At 39.0% G+C, this 18,640-nt stretch overlaps 2 long non-coding RNA genes across 2 annotated transcripts in view; one reads left to right on the top strand and one right to left on the bottom strand.

Annotated features, from left to right (window-relative positions):
* The first annotated feature begins 483 nt into the window (after window positions 1-483).
* Window positions 484-18,640, top strand: part of LOC116216442 — a 60,682-nt gene continuing 42,525 nt past the window's right edge. The window contains exons 1-2 of the long non-coding RNA XR_004159177.1: window positions 484-769; window positions 1,442-1,608. This is a non-coding gene — a long non-coding RNA (uncharacterized LOC116216442). The remainder of the gene's footprint in view (window positions 770-1,441; window positions 1,609-18,640) is intronic.
* On the bottom strand, window positions 2,866-17,100 carry LOC104910159. The gene is made up of 3 exons (XR_792846.2): window positions 16,763-17,100; window positions 16,149-16,369; window positions 2,866-3,228 (listed from the first exon to the last, which is right to left on the bottom strand). It is a non-coding gene; the product is annotated as an uncharacterized LOC104910159 (long non-coding RNA).

The raw sequence follows: 18,640 nt of genomic DNA, 5'->3' as shown, positions 1-18,640 counted from the left end.
GCCTTTGTATTTATAGAGTAAAAGGCTACGTAATCTAAAATGTTCTAGAAGATCCATGACAGAAAACTTTCATTTGTGAAAAACTGAACATTTAGAAGCTTGGTTTTACTCTGAATTGAAATTTTTTCCAATGTAAAATTTACTACTCTACCCATGCTTGAGAGAAAGTTCTAATTCTGAAAAAGAAAAAATGTTTTGTTAGCTATTTAAACCTCTAGATTTAGTTTATAAATACATACAATAGTGAGCATTTGCAGTTGTGTTTCCACACGTATATGTGGGATTTGTAATGAGTGTTTTGAATAGTTGTATAAAAACAGAAACACGACCCCCCAAAAGATAAAGATGCATTGGCATACATATAATCTTTACAGCTAGATATTAGACCTCAAACTATTTGCTTTGATGTTTCTCATAGGAGGAAATAAATGGTTTTGAAATACTTCAGTTTGACAAGAGTGTATTGAATACAGTGGTGAAAAACTCTTCTGGCCTTTTAGGGATGACTTAAAAGTTTTATATTCCTCTACAGGGAGGAGACAGTGTAAAGAATTAAAGAACACATGTCAGAGCAAGAACTGAAATTTGGCAGGAGAAACATTGAACTTCACACTCCCAAAACCTCACAGGAATCGTCCAAGAGCTTACTGAATTCAAGGGAATTTTTGGCTGGCTTCAATGTGCATTGGAACAAACCCAGAGGGACTCTGTTCAGCAAAATACTTAGGTGGATTTTACTTCAGGCACGAGCTTAATGAGACTTCAGCAGGTACTTAAAAGTCATGCACACATGCTTTCATTGAATGCACACTTGAATTTTTTTGAACTTACTAAGATCTACATTGTGACTTGCTGCAATATAATAAGAAAAATCTTGAGTGAGTGGTCTTTAGTTGTCTCAATACACAGTAAAATGATTCGATAGCAAATGCTGGACTACACTTCTCAAAGGAACCACAAAAAAGACAACTATTTCAGAGAAAAAGTTGTTCTAGCAGAATGGGAAGTGAGAAAGAACAGATGTTATAACCAGGGGATTTTCCAAATTTTAAATATTGAGGCAAAATTTGCACTGTGGTAGGACTGAAAGATCAAAGCCAGAGGTGGTATAAATTAACATACCAATTACTCAAATTAAAGGTTTGGTTCAGAGTGTCCCTGCCGTGAAAGGGAAAAGAAAAGTGAAAAAGCATTTAATAAAAAGGTTGATTTCTGGATCCAGTCTCTTCCCCCAGCCCTCATTTCACCTCCAGTAGATTTCTTTGTAAGTGAGAAATAGCTTCTGTTTTTTGATTTTAAAAATAGGAGCAGAAGAACAGCTTAGGTACGCATGGAAATAGAAATGCAGTGTAAAATGCAGCCTTGAGATTCCAGCAGCTAGGAGCTATTGAAATAACACTTTCTTTTTTTTTCAAAGAAAGCTTCTCTTTCTACATTACAGGAAAGATATTCTTGATGGAGAAAGTGGAGAAAATTAGAGGTAAAGCTGGAGCATCAAGATAGGTTAAAATCCCAAACCTGGCTTCAGAATTCAAATCCCTGTCTGGCTTCAAAAATCAAACCTTAATCTACAGTCTGAAATCTGAGGTCTGAGGACACAGCATTTGGGTAAGTCTGGAATTACACTTAGCACTGAAAGTGATATTCTGACAGGATGTTTTTCACTAGCTTGTAACAAGGGTGATCTTTCCATGTCTCTGAATAAATTTGGCCCCCACAGTTAGTATAATGCACTTCTCTTCCAATGTTAGCCATCTTACAAAGATTCAGTCATGTGGACCTGACTAAGTGTTCTGATGCAGACGTGCTCAACATGAGGTGTAGTCACCACATAAGTATCCTGCCTGTTTACTAACTGACTAAGCTGCAGTTTTATCACAGCAATCAGTATGAGGCACCCCCAGGGGATGCTCCCATCAGAGAACAGTCAGTTTCTGGAATGGCAGTCCTGCACTGTGAAACCCGAGAAACAATAAACCCTGACAGTGTAACCAAAAACCCGGACTCACTCCGAGGTCAGGTGACTCATGGAAAAGCAATCTGCATCAAGCACGAGACAACATTTTTGTAGCCACAGCAGCTTTCCAGCATTTGCTGCTGCTCTCAAGTATGGTTTGCACTCATTGTGTTAGTCATCAGATTTATGAATGCATTGTTCTGAGTTTTAAATTGCAGCCTTCAGTGATCATGTTCATACAGATCTCCCAGTGACAGGCAGCAGCAGAGAATTCTTAGGAATAGAAATGAGTGTATAGGCTCTCTGCTCTGCAGGATACTGCTCATTTAAAGCAACCCTATTTTAAGGCTAAAACCTTCCATGAAAGTTGCTAGATTCTCTTTCCAGATCACAAAGCCAACATACAGCTCTTTAATCCTCAGGTGACAACGTGCCAGAGTGCTGTGGGGATGGAGATGTTCTCCTAGGCTTAGTTTCTACCTTGCTTGCTCCTACCTCAAACCATTTCCTAAACTTGAATGTTCTTGTTGAAAGGTTTAGCTCTGAAGCATGAGTCGAGATATTCACATCAAGGATTCCAAAAAAGGAATGTTAATCAAATTGACTATATCTCAGTTTCCATTTGGGAAGGATGCTGGATTTTACTTCTAGCTTCTGAATTTAACTGTAATATGTTAGTCTCTGCTCTTTGTTCTGTTCTCTTCTGCTTAGCAGAAGGGTAGCATAACTGATGGTGTGTTAGATGGTGACTTTACCACTCTTAACCACAGCATTTTTTGAGGAAGTTTTGTGTACAGTACTAGGCTGGGGAAGCTCAGGATGCACAATCCCCCTGCCGCTTCTTTTCTGGGAAACCACAGTGTTGCAGATGAATCAACACAGCTTGACTCTCAAAAGACTTTTGTCATATTTATTTAGAGAGGCTGAATAAAGGTAAGGACATCAATAGTTCCTCCTGAGAAAAAACTTAGAGTAATAATAAATAACCAGGCCCTTTTCCCTTCCTTAGGTCACACACAGAAATGCACATACTTTTAGTGGGCACAGCACCATACTTAGAGCAAGTGATATGTGGAATTTTGTACCAAAAAGAAATCAATTTGCAGAAGTCTGCTGGTGACACAGGGTGGTTGTGGATTAATTAGAGCTGTAGCTTCCCTGTGCTTTGCATATGAGGGACCAGGGCAGCTGCCACCTCAGGACACGGGCTGAGAACATCTTTCATCTATGGCTGGGCATCCAAGAACAGTGATACCAGGAGGTTTCCTAACCTGTGTGAAAACAGAAAGGTGATTTTAATCTCTGGGACCATGGAGTGGCAAGTTTTGAAAGCACAGCAGTTACTGGTATTTTCTATAATGAATAACAGTCAAAGAAATCAGGAGAGGAAGCAGCATTCATAGCTCAACTGATGTGTTGTCTGTCTGATAGTCATTATGCTGGGCCTCCTCATCCCACAGAAATGTGACTTGGAAACTTTACCAAACCTCCTAATTGGTTCACTTTTTGGAAATAATGTTTCAACTGGGCACAGCGTTGAAAGAAAAAATGAGGAGGCTCTCGCTGACAATCTTCTGAAGAAGGATTTTACTGGGATTTACCAATTTCGTGGCCCTAGAACACATGATCCACAGGAAAGTTTCCTATCTATTAGAAGCAAACTTTTTGTGATCAAGACGCTCTCATTCATCGTGCCAAGTTTAAGATGCAGAAGATATCACCGTCACAGATGGTTGTGTTTTTATAAGGTGTACTTGAGATGTGTTTTTAATTTAGGGACTAAATCTGAGTCTGTTCTTCTTTGGTCCATCCATAGATCAAAGCACATCTCATATACCTATGGGAGGTATGTTTTAGGTCTTAGGCTTTGTATGTAAAAAGATATATATATATACTGGGACCTGGAATGGGGAACTGAAGTCTAGGTTTATCTTGGGAAACACTAAAGCAGTCATAAAACCACAGTCCCAAATAGATGGCATATCCAAGACATTCATTCTTTTGCTGCTGTGTGAGCTCTCAGGACACTTTTACCCCTCGTTTTCCTCATTCAGTCCTCCCAGTCTCTCTCCCAGTACCATCCATGACCTAGGACTACATTTCAGCCAAGCCCAAAGCCCTCCTTGAGTTATGTTACAAGTGGCCATTTTCTGCTGTCCTTTAATTGTTTGGATTTCCCAGGGATGCCTGTCCAGATAGACTCACCCCCTGGCCTCAATAAATCATCACTGGACTGTTGATAGACTTATTTTTGTCACCAGCCTGGTCTTACCACAGCAAGGGCAAGGCCAGTGCTGGGGTCACCCACAGCTTCCATCTCATCTTCCCTTCCATGCTCTCAGGAGGTCTCACTTTGTTATTGACCCGAAGACAGGTGGTTTCACATAGTGTCCTGAGTTCTCTGATATCCTTTTTCAGTCTCAACAGGAATGACTAGGCATTAAATTGGATTTTAGCACTAGGGCCTTCTTGGCATTGTTTATGGCAATTCTGCATGGCTCACTGTTGTTTGCATTGTTTTAGGCCAACAAGAAACCAGAAACCAAAGCAGGACACGATCTCGGGAGCTCAAAATAAGTTCAGAAGGTGTTATTTCATATTAAATAGAGAATCTGTTTCTATACAATGACATTCAAAAGTGTTTTCCAAGCACAGAATTATCTTTTCTCTCTACAGTTACTCTCCATTACCCTTTCAAAATCTCACAGTGCTTTCAGGATATCTCAGTCACAGAAGATTTAAAAATGTGGTGCATGGCTTTTAAAGTTAAAAGGCACTTCTCTACTCCCAGTTGAGGTCATAACACGTACTAGGAACCACCAACATTCAAGAAAAGAGATTGAAGAATGGACGTACTTTCAAAAAAATTTAAAAAATAATTACCCTGCAAGCTTTATAGCAACACTTAACATGCAGAGTGAGAAAACCATTTTAGATTTTTCTTTCAGCATACTTAACAACATTGTTAAATATGGGATTGCTGAAACTAAATTAAGAAGGCTTGATGGTACTTATCTCATGAGGAACAGCTTGAAATTCATGGCACCTGGAGGCTGTTGTTTTCATGCTGTCTTGTAAATGACACCATGGGAAAGTGCTAAGCTGTCTTCTAGGAGTGGAGCTTTAGTAAAGGAGTATTTTAGCTTGAGAAAATGTTAACAGCAGTAGGTGATTGCCTAAGCAATGGCTTTTGCAAAGTTATGTAATTTAAAATATACTGGTGCTTTAGTCACAACTTTCTGTACAACAGTTAAATACACTAACGGTCAACAAGCTGGGAAAAAGCTGTAACTCAACTGTGGGCTAGCTTTAGTTGTTTTTTTTTTTTGTCAGGTAAGTTACCCAGACCAGTATTGCTATGGCCTGCTTATTTCCCGCCCCTAATCCTCTGAATTTATATGCTACTTCTCTGTTAAACATTTTATGAATGCAGTCCTTACTGTCCTTGGCCCAAATGTGGCTCCCAAATGTACATGTGCAACTCTAGAATACATTAACAGAAATCAATTTAGTTACTCTCCATTTATATCAACTGAAAGCTGAATTTCACCAGTATACTCTTGGCTGCTCCTTTAAATGCCTGTATATTTTCTGGCTAAATGCAACGCTGCTGTGCTACTCTGAGCCTGAAGAGAAATTAGCTATATATCAGAAAATCAATTAAGTGAAACCTTCTAATAACGCACACTACCCTCCCAGCTTGGCAAGCACGTGGAAACGTGTACCAACTTCATTACAATAATAACCATGAAAAAAAAATGGAAGTGGATCTGAAGCTACCATTTTTCATACATATGCTATTTGGGAATATGGAAGAATTTCTGTATAAGATCACATTCTCTTAAACAAATTTGTTTAACTACAGGGACAGTCATATGAAAAAGATCTGCCATATTATGAGGTGTCTATCTGCTATGACAGCTTTGAGTGGATTAATCAGATATCTCTGACTCCTTTTTCCAGAACTGATTAATATAGAATCGTTTAGAATGTTTAGATATCTGAGAATAGACATCTGGGAATAGGAATATCTTGGCCTTCCTAAGAAGCAGGAATATGGATACTTCCATTATAATGATGATAAACATGTTGCTAGAAGCAGATATCTTAGGATAACAGGGAAGTTAAGGAGTATGAGTCCATTCAGATTTAAATTAGAAATACCTGTAGTGAAGTGTAAAGATATTATGTGGTAAAATCAGGTTCAGAATCTCCAGTTATCTCACACTATCAAAGGGTGTTGTCTTATTCAGTAAAGCCCCCTGTAATCATTGTACTGGTCTCAGCTAGCAGCTTCCTTCTGTGACTCACATGCTGCTTGTTAGTCTTCTGATAAATGAAGCTCCGATATATTTTTCTTACCAAGAGAAATACAGCTAACAAAAATCTCTTGCTAATCAGTGCCTGGTTCATCATTTGTTTACTGACTACTTGCCTGCAGGTCTGCTTCTCTGGTGTTTGCAACCAAACAACTGGCTCCTAGAGCACTGAGTCCAAGACTGATGTGGGACAAAGATGGCTCATGTTGATGGTTTAGCTTCAAGTAAGAGCTGCCTGTTTAATTTCTGTAGCCCATGGCTACCAACTGTTTATGGATATCCAGGAACTTATTCTTTTCCTCATCCCATCTCCAGGATTACAGTCTTAACTGATAAAGTGGTAATTACATACATAACTAGATCTTCACATTTCCTTTCTTCTGTGGCCTATTTTGCTATCTGATGAAGTCAAAGGGAAAGTTTCCTATGAATTTGTTGATGCAGGATAAAGCCTTAGGTGATTTTTTTTTTTAAATACACTTAGCAGAGAGATCTGCAGAAGTGCCAAGTCAGAACAATGTTCCCCTTTTTTTTCTTTCCTGAAGTACTATAACAAAGCTGACAAGCTAAGAAGGAATGTTTTCTTCCAGCGTATCCCATCACTTCAGATTGCAAAGGATATGAAATAGAAAATTGTTATAGAAATGAGTAAAATGATAACATGATCATAGCATACATTTCTCAAAGAAAAATAGCTTCTGTATTTCGTAAAGAGATTGCCCCATGCTGTGAAATAGCAAAACAACACATTCCAACAGGAAGATAAAGCTAAGGACTTTTAGGGTAGCAGCCTATACAATGCGTTCAAAGAATTCTGCAGTCAATTCAGAAAATTCTATGTAATCAAGATCTTTCTCTCTCCTTTCTGGTTGTTGTTTGGCATTTTCTGAGACCTGGTTAAATTATATAGTAGCAAGATCTGTAGAAAAAATTGATAAAGATAAAAGGGAGTCCTGGAGAACAGTCCTGAGTAAAGTCTGGGCTATACTGAACTCACTACGGCTTATTGCTGCATGCCCAAAAGAATGCTAACAAACAGTAAAATAGGTGAAGTGTGGCAAGTAATTAGGAAAATCCAGACTTTAGGTTGCATGTGTTAACTTGGTCTGTAAAATTACTCTTAGTCCAGCCCTTTCTCTTCAGCTTTATTCCTCAGTCAGAGCATAGGGTGGTTCAGTGCCCTGAAGGAGCAGTTTTAATTTTGGCCCCACTGTACAGTGTTATCTCCAAATCTGGTGCTATTCCCCACTGATGGACTGCCTGTGGTAAAGGAATTGATAATTTGGAACTATTCTCTGGTTCTTTGGGTTGCTCATGACAACCTAATGAATTTATGAGAAGTTGTTATTTTCCAGATGGAAATGAAGCTTCTGATTTTTCAGAAAAAGGAAAACCACAAAGTAAGGATATTTAGACTCTCAGTTCCCAGCAAAATTAATGTTCTGTATGTTAGTCACCTGAATTCCTGTAAGCCTGTAGGTCATAAGGATTGTGCTCTTCATTTGTAATTGCGCAACCTTGGATGCCTGTGGCCTCTTTAAACAGTTACTCTCATGAGGGCAGCTGCTCTGCTCAGAGCACAGTTTTGCGGACCTCAGTCAGCACCTCTGCAAATTACAGCCTGGGAGGGGGGAACCAAATCAATTTAAGAACTGATATTTAAAGGTATCTCTTTGTGCACTGATCGTCTGTGGTAGGAAAAAATAGTTCAGTGGTATATTCAGAATCACACAATATATTCAGGGCTGGGGTAGAATTTTAATTTTATCTCTTGCCTCCACAACTCCATGTTGTTGATTTTCTTATCACAGTGCCCCACCTCCAGAATCTGAGCTGGTGTTGCCTCTCAGTTCCTGCTCTTGTTACTTGTTCATAAACACTTTACTTCTTTCTCCTTCTCTCTGCTGCCAGGGTCTAATTGGAGTAGCCGCTGAGCCACTGTGCTGCAGTGGGTACCATCTCACAGCAGATGCAGTTCCAGGGAAAGTCCTATTCATCCTCAGGGCTCTGGGGAGATTTGAGCAGGGCAGGTGGAATTTTCTAAGTGTTTTGCTATCAAACCATCAGACAGATACAGACTGAAGTAGTCAAAAAGATTGTAATCTGGTTTGAGTTGAGTGAACATTTGTCAGGACAAAATCCAATGCTGGGATGATGTTTCAGGTTTCCACCAGTTCTGCTTTTTTTTTTTGTTTTGTTTTCTTTTTTTTTAGTATTTACTGCACACTGAGAAATCAGAAAATGAGAACTACCTGCCTCCCAGTCCACAGACACGCAATGCATGCAAACACATGCATTTGGTGTAAAAATAAGGAGATCTGTGCAGATGTATATATACATACGTACACAGATACTTTAAGTAGTTGCTATAGCAAGGTATAATTGATACAGTGTTCTGCATTAAATAATCTTGTGAAAAGGAAACTCATTTGTATTAGCTGTGTCTACAAACAGTGGAATCTTTTTAAATGAAGTAAATGCATTTCTCAGAACAGATTAAAGCCAAATACAATACACAAGAGTGTCATTCTCTAACAGTTAAGCATTCTAACATGATGCAATTTCCAAAGCATTGGCATCTGGTGTAGACTCTTTCTTTGAAGTTAGCTAATGTTTTAGCTCTAATTGGACATTAGAGCATTAGGAATAGTCTGTGTTTTAAATGTTCTCATCAATATGTTCACTCTCCATCAGGAAAATAATGCTAAGAAAATTAAAATGCCTTCTCAGCCCAAAAAAGGGCTTACACTATTGCTTTGGACAAAGAAAATAACGTGAAGTATCCAGATTATTATTCGTTTTCTTCACCAGTTCTTATGGCTTTGTTTTTGCTGTTGTTTCCTACAACAGCAAATTAAGAAACAGGACAAGTTTATGTTTTTTGGTGCTGTTCTCTGCAATTGCATTTTCTAGACTTTCTCTGATTAAGTATTTGCTGGTGAATTCAAAGTAGGCCTCAGTTTCATAGTTACCCAAGCACTGCGAGAACTGTCTTTGGGTCGATACTTCAAAAGCTTTTCAATATATTCAAGGGGCTGATCTGATCTTAGCCTGAGCCAGAAAACTTTACTTATTGTTATGTACAACGCTCTAGCATGAAAAACATATTGTTCTGTGCCAAATTTTGCTTAAATTAAATGTGCCCTCTGTCTCCTTCACTTCCGTATTAGTGATGACCAAAGCACAGTTGTTCCAAGGGGATCCTTGTTTCTGTCATTTCAGCAGAAATCCCACCAGAACTTCTGGCAGGTGTTCCTGTTGCCTCTGATGAGCCCTCAGCAACCTCAAAAGGGACACTCAGGATAGCAGCAGACTCTCTGCCCTTCCATTAAAGATTTCAAAGAAAATGCTTGCTGTCAAGCTCCTACTATTGGAAAGCCTTGGTTGCACACCAAGGATCTGAGCAGTCATTCGTGATAGTCCATAAACACTTGTCTTGCTACTTGTGTTTAAGGAGGGGGGAGCGAAAGAAAAGAAAACAGCACAAAAATTTTGAAGGGACATCAAACATCAAAGTGAGAAGTGACAGAGCATCCTACTGAGTTATTCAAGGTATTTCTGTGGGGCTATGGAAATAAAGGCAAAAGCAATAATATTCTTAATTCAATATGAAATGCAAATTATTGCTTCTCAGATGGTTTTTTCACTTTCCAAGTTATTCATTTTAATTGTAAAATTTTGTCAATCAGTTGGATTATTATTTTTGCGTTGTTCTAGTATGCAAATTTTGTTTTACAATGATCTTGAATGTAATTGATTGTTATTCATTTTCTCTCCAGTAGAACACTGTTTTAAAAAAATAAATAGAAATACATTTTTTTAGTCTTCAGTCATGCAAACAGACTGTCAAATTGCTCTACCTGTGATCTGTTAGTTGAGCTTTAATTTTTTTTGGTCTTTCTCTAAGTCAATAGTCTTCTGATTTTAAGAAGAGTAAATAACAACTGCTGTTTTTGTCATTGGTTTATTCTTACCCCCAATATCTTTGTGGGTGTACCAATGTGAGCCTGTAAGAACTGGCTTTTGTTTTTTCCTGGCTTTGAGCTAAATAATAGTTACTTCTGGGAAAAAAATGCGTAATTCTGCCTTTTATATCCCTTTGTATTCCAAAACATTGTAACTTGCATTTGTTCATCTCCCTTAAAAAACACATATTTGAATTATTAATATTTTAGATTTGTTCACTGCCTTTGTTTCCAACTCACACAGAAGTCTGAAAAGATGGAAGAATTTATCCAAGTAGAAGATATTTTGCCCTGCTGTCTAAGTCACATTTATTTGCTACAGGACGAGATCAGTTGAAACGAATTCCTTATCCTACTGATAAAAAGCTTTGATAAGAACAGAGTTTGCATTGAATACTTTGGGGGTTGTGATCAAAACACAAAGGGCAACTGCTTGTTTAAGAGTGATGATCCATATTCTTCAAACTGTCTTCTACTTTCCATCCATCTCCGTGCTTAGGAGATGGAAATCAGAAAAATGTAAGGATTTGCTGTGGTATCTGAGAAAAGAGAGAAGCCAAAAGAAGAGGAGGCAGCTCTGTAGCAAATTAATCTTTCATTATCCATGAATATGTGTTGGGTCTTCTATGAAAAGACTTGGGATTTTAATTCTTGACTTGCTTGTAAGTTAAAATATTTATTAGTGAAAGAATATTTCTCTGGACAGAACGTCATCTATGCACTGTATGCAGACACTCTTATTCAAACCATATTAATTTTAAGACTGCTATGAAGAGTAATTTAAACCACCACAGTTATGATAGGAAGTAAAAACAATGTTGTTTGATATAGAGAACCCACACCTCCCGCTCCAATTATTTGAATTCTCTATGTGAGACTTTTTTTTTTAATCTTTTGGAGAGACGGAATGATATATTTTACTAATTTTGATGAAAAATTGGTTTTGACATCAAAGATTTTAAAATTCTTGTGTCACTGTAAACATGAGGTCAGAATTTGCACCACAGAGGCAATACTTTAATTCTTTATGGTGATAAACAGAGTTCTGTCAAGTCAGGAAATCTGTTGACAGTGATTTGCACACAAAATAAGTCTATTTTAAAAATATGCTGTTGTGTGCAATTAGTTTTTAGTTTTCTTTTTAAACAAGATGCACAAGTTGAAGACCATTATAGTCTCACGTATGCCACTTAGCAGAGAAGAAAATATCAGTCCAGATTTCAGCAGAGAATTGAAGTAACTTTCCTCATCTTTGGTGAAAACAGACATCTGAATGTTAGGGATTGGAAAGAGATGGTTAAATGCAGCTTCTAGTTTATCTCAGATTTTGTTTGTTTAGCAATTGATCTTTTGTTAGCTTCAGTATGTGAGGCATGCAATCGATCATGAGAATATCTCCACAAACAATCAGCTGATCTGAGGTGGCATGTTGGCTACAGCTGGCTTTTCTGGTTAGATCTCCATCTTTTTTTGTTGTACTGAAAAGAGTGGGATTCCTCATCTCATCATGGTTCTTACAGGTAAAAATGGAACATGTTGTGATCCTTGAGGTATCCAAAATTCTGTAAAAGACACAGAAATTGAATAGCCTCTCTTCCTATTTATATGTGACTATCTGCCATTCACTCTTCTCTGATCACTGCAGCATGCCTGATCTAAACCTCTGGGTACATTGTTTCTTTTTTATTTATTTATTTATTCTGAAAATAATGATCTTGACTGCTTTCTTTTTTTTTTCTTCCCCATCACATCTAATGTTGATTTTCACTATAAAACTAAATGAGGTTGTTGCACAGTTAGAATTGCAGCAGGCTGTAACTAATCACACTTCAGCACCAAAGTCAGTCAGTGTCAGGGACTGCAAAGGGTGGCATGAAAGGAAAGCACACTGCAGAAGAGCAGGAAAATCTATTTATCCCATCTCCGATTAGTTAATATTAATAGGAAAAAGTGAATGAAATGCATTAAAAACATTTTATAAGGTTTCAGCATTTCAATATCAGTTCCTTCAGTGCCTACACAGATGATCCAGAGGGATCTAATTTTCTTTCACTGAGGTGATCATACAGCTGTTGCTATGGTATTATTTGAATTTGCTCACTTGTTCTTCTCTAAAACTATGGAACTGTTTTATCCCTGCTGTTTGAACAAATATTAGGCCATCATGCAGCAATGAAAAGAAAAATGCTGTAGCTGTAAACATTTTTGTTGCTATTTGTCTCCAGTAAAGACTGTTTTCTCCATACACCAGTCTAAATTCTCAGTATCTCCGTGAGTTATTTTCACTTTAAAACTTGAACCGAGATCTAGGTTTACCCACAGAAATCTTCTGACTGCATCTTTTATTTTATTTTTGTTTTGTTTCACTGCTTGGAATACTTTGAAAAGATTTCAGGAAGTGCTAGACTAACATGTACCAGTTTCTTTTATTAGAATTCTTCTAAATTAATTTCTTCCAAATGAATTGAAAGTTCATTCTTGTTTAAGGCTATGCAACTCAACAGAATTCAGTGTTAGCTCTTCTGACTCTGTGAGCTATCAGCTGGTTTTTATCTCTTGGCCATCAGAAACATCTTAGTTCTCTGGGTTTTACTTCCAGTTAGGCTGACAGGGCAGGTCATTCTAGCAGTAGAACCCCTATTAGCTGAATAGTATTAGCTGAGTGCTGAAGGGCAGAGAATCAAATTTTATCTCCCAGATTCCACTAAATCTTTCCACATTCACTGTTATGTAGTTCAATACTGGGAATGGAGCCCTTAGAAGTGCCACCTTCTGCCACTTGGGCTACTGTAACACATGATGGTACCAGTAATAGGATGTCATTCTGTTATAGCCTCTGTTGCAAAAGGAAGAGGATCTCTTCTAATGGGTTATCTTAGTGGATCTATAATGGAGAATGTGAGATGAGAATCACAATCCTCAGTCTCTTTCAGCTTCCAGGGGTGCTCAAGGGCCACAGGCTCTCCTGCATGCTTCTTTCTTATCTTCACTTGGCTGTGGATGCCCCATCCCTGGAGGCATTCAAGGCCAGGCTGGATGTGGCTCTGGGCAGCCTGGGCTGCTGGTTGGTGACCCTGCATATAGCAAGAGGGTTGAAACTAGATGATCATTGTGGTCCTTTTCAACCCAGGCTGTTCTATTATTCTATGATGACGTATTTTGCTCTTTCCTATATAGCTTGTCCACGTTAAAAACACTCTCCTAGCTCCTGTCTCAGGCCTGCCTCCATTCCTTGCAGTTCACATGCAATTGCTGTAAAACAGCAGCCAAGACAAAGCATTACCCAAGCTTTATTCTGCTCCTTACGTTATAACTAACAAGTACTTTCTGTAAGTGTCTTTAAATTCCTAAGCATTAACTTGTAAACATACATCAGACAGAATAGTTGTAGAAGGTTCATAAAGTAGCTTCCATTCTGTCACTTTTACAGGAGGTAATGAAATGAAACATGATTAACATAACGTGTGTACATGCTGAACTCTGAGGTACATCCCCTGAAAAAATGGTTTCAGATAAATCAGTACTAACTTAACTAGTTTATTACTCTGTTTTGGGAATAACGTCCTCTGTGTCTATGAACAAATTCTTCTGCTTATTTAGCAAGATGCTGGAAAAAGTTCAAAAAGTTCTTTTGATGCTTGGTTTCTGCTTTGCACTTCATCTTGTCCTGGGATGTTGAATCTATTATGGTATTACGGCATCTCTTGCTTTTGGCTTGTGTTCTATTTATATTGCACTGGTGGATTCTCTGAAAGGTGCCTAATGTATTAGGACTCTCTGCCACCAAACTTTTGGCTTTTTTTTTAAATTATGAAACACGTATGAGTTTCCTTTTTCTAAAGGGCTTTTTTTAAAAAAACAAGAAAACTGCTTACCAGTTTTACTCTACTGATCTGATAATATGGCATGAATACTGCAGACATTGATCACTGCAACTATATGGTAAGTGCATAGTCCTACTTCATACATCCTTAAAAGAGATTTGTAGTGGGGATATTTCAGGAGTATGTCTGTGCACCACACCAAGCAGAGTTACTTTCTCAGAGAAAGAACAGCTGGCATTTGTGAGTCTATTATGAAAAATACCTCATTAGTAGACAAGATTAAATGACATCTCATTTTAGCAAAGAGTACAAGTCTGGATATGTATTTTCTGAAAAGTTAGCCAGGATCTCAAAAATAGCTCTGTTGTGGGGCAGTCATGTCTTATTTTAATTAGTTTGTAGATCAGGATCCCTTTCTTAATCATAACCTTTGGAGATTTTCCTTCTTATTGGAGATGCTCTGAATGCAAGTGAATCTTTAAAAAAAAAACCAAAAAACTCCTTAACTCCCAATATTGTCCTTTCCTACTATTCAGCTCAGTGGTACTGAGTGACTATTTGTCACTAAAAATACAAATTCACTACTAAGTTGCCTTTTACAGGAGAACTTGTAAATACAAATCCAGTTTTTCCTGTCAGATTTGTTCTCAGAGAACGTGTAGTAAATGTGGTCTCTTTCCTCACCCTAGTCTGACTTCAGGTTTAAGTTATCTTTAACTAGGCCACTTCTCCTAGTTTACACAATCTCTTCTTGCTTGGTGGAAAATTTCTTTCATAATCAGTCTTAAAAATGATGATGGCATGAACTCCCAGTGAACTCCACAGCTTGCCTCCAGCATTTCTTACAGATCAGTTATGATACATTGTTGCAGTAGGCAATGAAGAAAAAAAAAAAAATAGATGCTTGATCAAATACAGCATAAGCCCCTTTTCTCAACCACATTATTATAGGTTTTTTCTCCCCCCACAAAGCAGGTTTTTTTTTTCCCCCTCCAATGGCTATCTAATGGAATTGAAGAATGTTCCATATGACTTTTTCATCTGAAATAAGTGAATGTTGATTTACTATGAGGGCGATGGAGCACTGGAGCAGGTGGCCCTCTGGGTCTCCATCCTTGGAGAGCTTCAAAAGACATCTGGATGTTGCCATGAGCAACCGGCTCTAAGTGGCCCTGCTTAAGCAGAGGGCTGGACCAGATGGCCTGCAGAAGTACCTTGCAGCCTCAAGCATTCTGTCATTATGTGACATTTCAGTTTTTCACCTTTCTTTTGGTAGTTTGTAATCATTTTTAACAATCTGATTTGAGTACTTGACTGGAATTAGAAAAGTTTGATTTTGTTGTTTCTCTTTCATGAAATGTGTTAGCTAGTAGGCACCTGCTTACATGATAGCATGGGGATATCCATGCTGTTAAAATGTCTTTCTGTCTTGTCTGAGAGGAGAGGACTTCTAGGGCAGTTCATTTAACTTTTAGCATTTTAGCATGCTGCAACAACAGTTTGTAGTGAGAGTTTCTTCCTTTCTCCTTTTTCATTCATTCTTTCTTTTTTTTTTTTTTCCCTTTCCCCAAGAACAGAAAAATCACTTCTTCCCCACATCTTTTTTCCTTCTTTTTTTTTTTTTTTTTGATGCTTTCCATAGAATCGGAATCACAGAATGGCCTGGGTTGGAAGGGACCTCAAGGATCATCAATCCATCCCCCTGCTGCAGGCAGGGCCACCAACCTCCATATGTAATACTAGATCAGGCTGCCCAGGGCTCCATCCAACCCAGCATTGAACAGCTTCAGGGATGTGGCATTCACAACTTGTCTGGGCAGCCTGTTCCAGCACCTCACCATTCACAGTAAAGAACTTCCCCCTGATATCCAACCTAAATCTTCCCTCCTTCAACTTAAAACCATTTCCTCTTGTCCTGCCATTATTTTCTCTTGTAAAGAGTTGACTCCCCTCCTGTATTGTTCTACATATGACATCTCCTATGTAACTTGGGACTCAGTTTCCTGGCTTAAGCTAGCAAAAACCTGGGCCTCTATTCTAAACTATGAGTTTCCTCTAAAACATTAGGGAGAAATAGGCATACCTCCAAGGCAGTTTAACACATTCAGAGATCTCGGTCCATTGACTTTAAAGGCAGAGTAAGAACATAGTTCAGATGACATACTTGTCTGTCTGCAGCCAGGTGAGATGAGTTAATCTTTAGGTTTCTGTAAAATGCATTTGTCTTTGTTGCTTCTTTCCAGAGATATTACGTCTTCATAGGAGGCAACATGCCATATTTATCTTGTGTGAAGTCTTGCTGGTCTGAGTGGCAAATAATATTTTTCTGTGAGTGTCCAACAGAATAACATATGTGACCATGAATTAATTTTGCTTAGCTCTGTTTTGTTTCTGTATTCTTTTCGAGCCCATACATTGAAACAGGAGTCATCTAGGGCACGGCTACGCCCAAATCATAGAATCACAAGGTTGGAAACGACCTATAAAATCATCTAGTCCAACCATCTTCTCATTACTACTGCTACATTACCTTCCTATAGAAGGTGCACACACCCTTCCAGCCAGCTGAAGATCTCACGCTCTGACTTAACTGCTGTTTATCCTTGTATAATCAGTGAATATACAGATGTTATAATTAAGAAATATACAGGAAATTTAGGCTAAATAACAGGAAGATAATAAATGGAAAATGCTTACCAATGTTGTAAGCTTGCAATATTCTCCACAAGGAGTGATCTCCAGGAAGAGATCCTTCCTCAGTGGCAGTCAGCACTGAAATGGGACCTAGGAGAGGTGGAGCCAGGCTTCACTCCTTCCGGTAGCACAGGAGAATTACCTTCACCTGTTCTCCTGTGGCCGACTCATTGCTTGCCTTACTAATGTGTGTTTAATTTCTCCTTAATTGTACAGCTTGAAGCTTTCCCAGGTGAATAGCACTGAAAGGTATTCTTTTTCCACTTGTCTCTCATCTGACTACGTTTGTAGTGTTATATAAAATAGGCCTTGCTAGTATAATTTAATATGGCTAAACTGTCTTTCTGCTCTTCCTGTTCCTCAGAAGTGGTGTTGCCTTTGCTGTTGGTGGGGCTCTCAGGCTTGTACTGTTTCCAAAACTGTTGCTGGACATTGTCAGGGAGACTGTGTGCTGTCACGAAGGCGCCTTGGCAGCTTAACAGTTGAGCTATTGTGTACTAGGGCTCCAGCCTATGTCCTCACTCTATTTATAAATTTGCTAGTGTGCAAGGCCTCTGTAGGTACTTGGATGTGGGAAATGTAACTTATTATCTTTTGCCTGAACAGTGTATTACCAAAGGTGCCAGGGTCTTCTATGGTGGAAGAGGTAGTGCAGGCATGCGGGGCCCATCCCAGTGCCCCACCAGGAGCAGGGCAGTGGGGCAGCCTCGGTCTTGCACACTGGGCGCCTCTGTGGAGCTAGGGATGGGCCAAGGCCATGCTGGGCTGTGAACAAGTGAGTGGGCCAAGATGGGCAGAAGCCATGTCCAGGCAGGGCAGGGCTGTGGGGAGATGGAGCCCAGCCCACTGAAGCCTCACTGGTGCAGGGGCTGATGGACTGAGGCTGGCGTGGAGGCCTGGGCATGAACAGGGAATGGTGAGGTGGCAAAGACTTGAGGCCATGATAGCTACCCACCACACTAAGACAGAGGATTTATAGGATAGAGCAATTGATCTCCCTAATATCTGAGAAGACCTGCTCTTTAGTGAAGATTGAAACAGCTGTACAGCTTCCCTGCCAGTAGTCAATCACAGTTTCATATTTTTGTTGCAGGGGAATTGTTGTTATTTTAAATTTCATTATATTTCATTTCAGATTCATTTCTGGGCTCCTTTTGAAGGAGAGGCGAGAATAGCCATGTCCCCACCAGCAATGCTACTGGTGAGCTTGCTAGAGCATCCCTCAAAGCAGAACTGCTTCTAGAAGTGTTTGCTGGCATTTCCTAGCCATTACCTTTTTCATGTCCTTCCACTGTACTTCCAAAGTGTTAGTATGTAATCACATCTGATGGCCGCATAGGAAAGAATGGCAAAAAGCATAGAATCAAAGGCTTACAACCCAGGTTGTAAGGGACCACAAGAATCATCAAGTCCAACTTCCAGCTCCACACAGGATCAGCAGAATTCAAACCCCATGTCTGGGAGCATTGTCCAAATGCTCATTGAGCTTGGTCAGGACTGATGCTGTGCCCATTACCCTGGGCAGCCAAAATATTACCAATATTGTATTGTCTTAAGAGTGGGATACTGATCAATTTTTTATCTCTGAGCATCTTACTGGCTTGCCTGCGATGTGCAGTTGTTTGTTGCATGGATACAAGAGTGCACGAGCCGCACAGGATATGGTTTATATTTATGTGTGTCTTATAAGAATTATCTGTAATTCATGTTTAAAGTGCTTTCTTCTTTCTGCTAAGTGCTTTTCTGTAATGCCTGTACTACCTGAACTTTTACTCTACCTAATTTTTGCTTAATAGTCTTGATACTCTTGATTTACTTGGCCTTGTTGTGCCGTGTTTATATAATTAGAAAATGTAAAATATGGCTCTGCTATTTTCCTTA

Source organism: Meleagris gallopavo, chromosome 3 (genome assembly GCF_000146605.3).
Source record: "Meleagris gallopavo isolate NT-WF06-2002-E0010 breed Aviagen turkey brand Nicholas breeding stock chromosome 3, Turkey_5.1, whole genome shotgun sequence".
NCBI lineage: Eukaryota > Metazoa > Chordata > Aves > Galliformes > Phasianidae > Meleagris > Meleagris gallopavo.
Note: the sequence above shows the minus strand (reverse complement) of the source record. Positions and strands in the feature narration are given on the sequence as shown.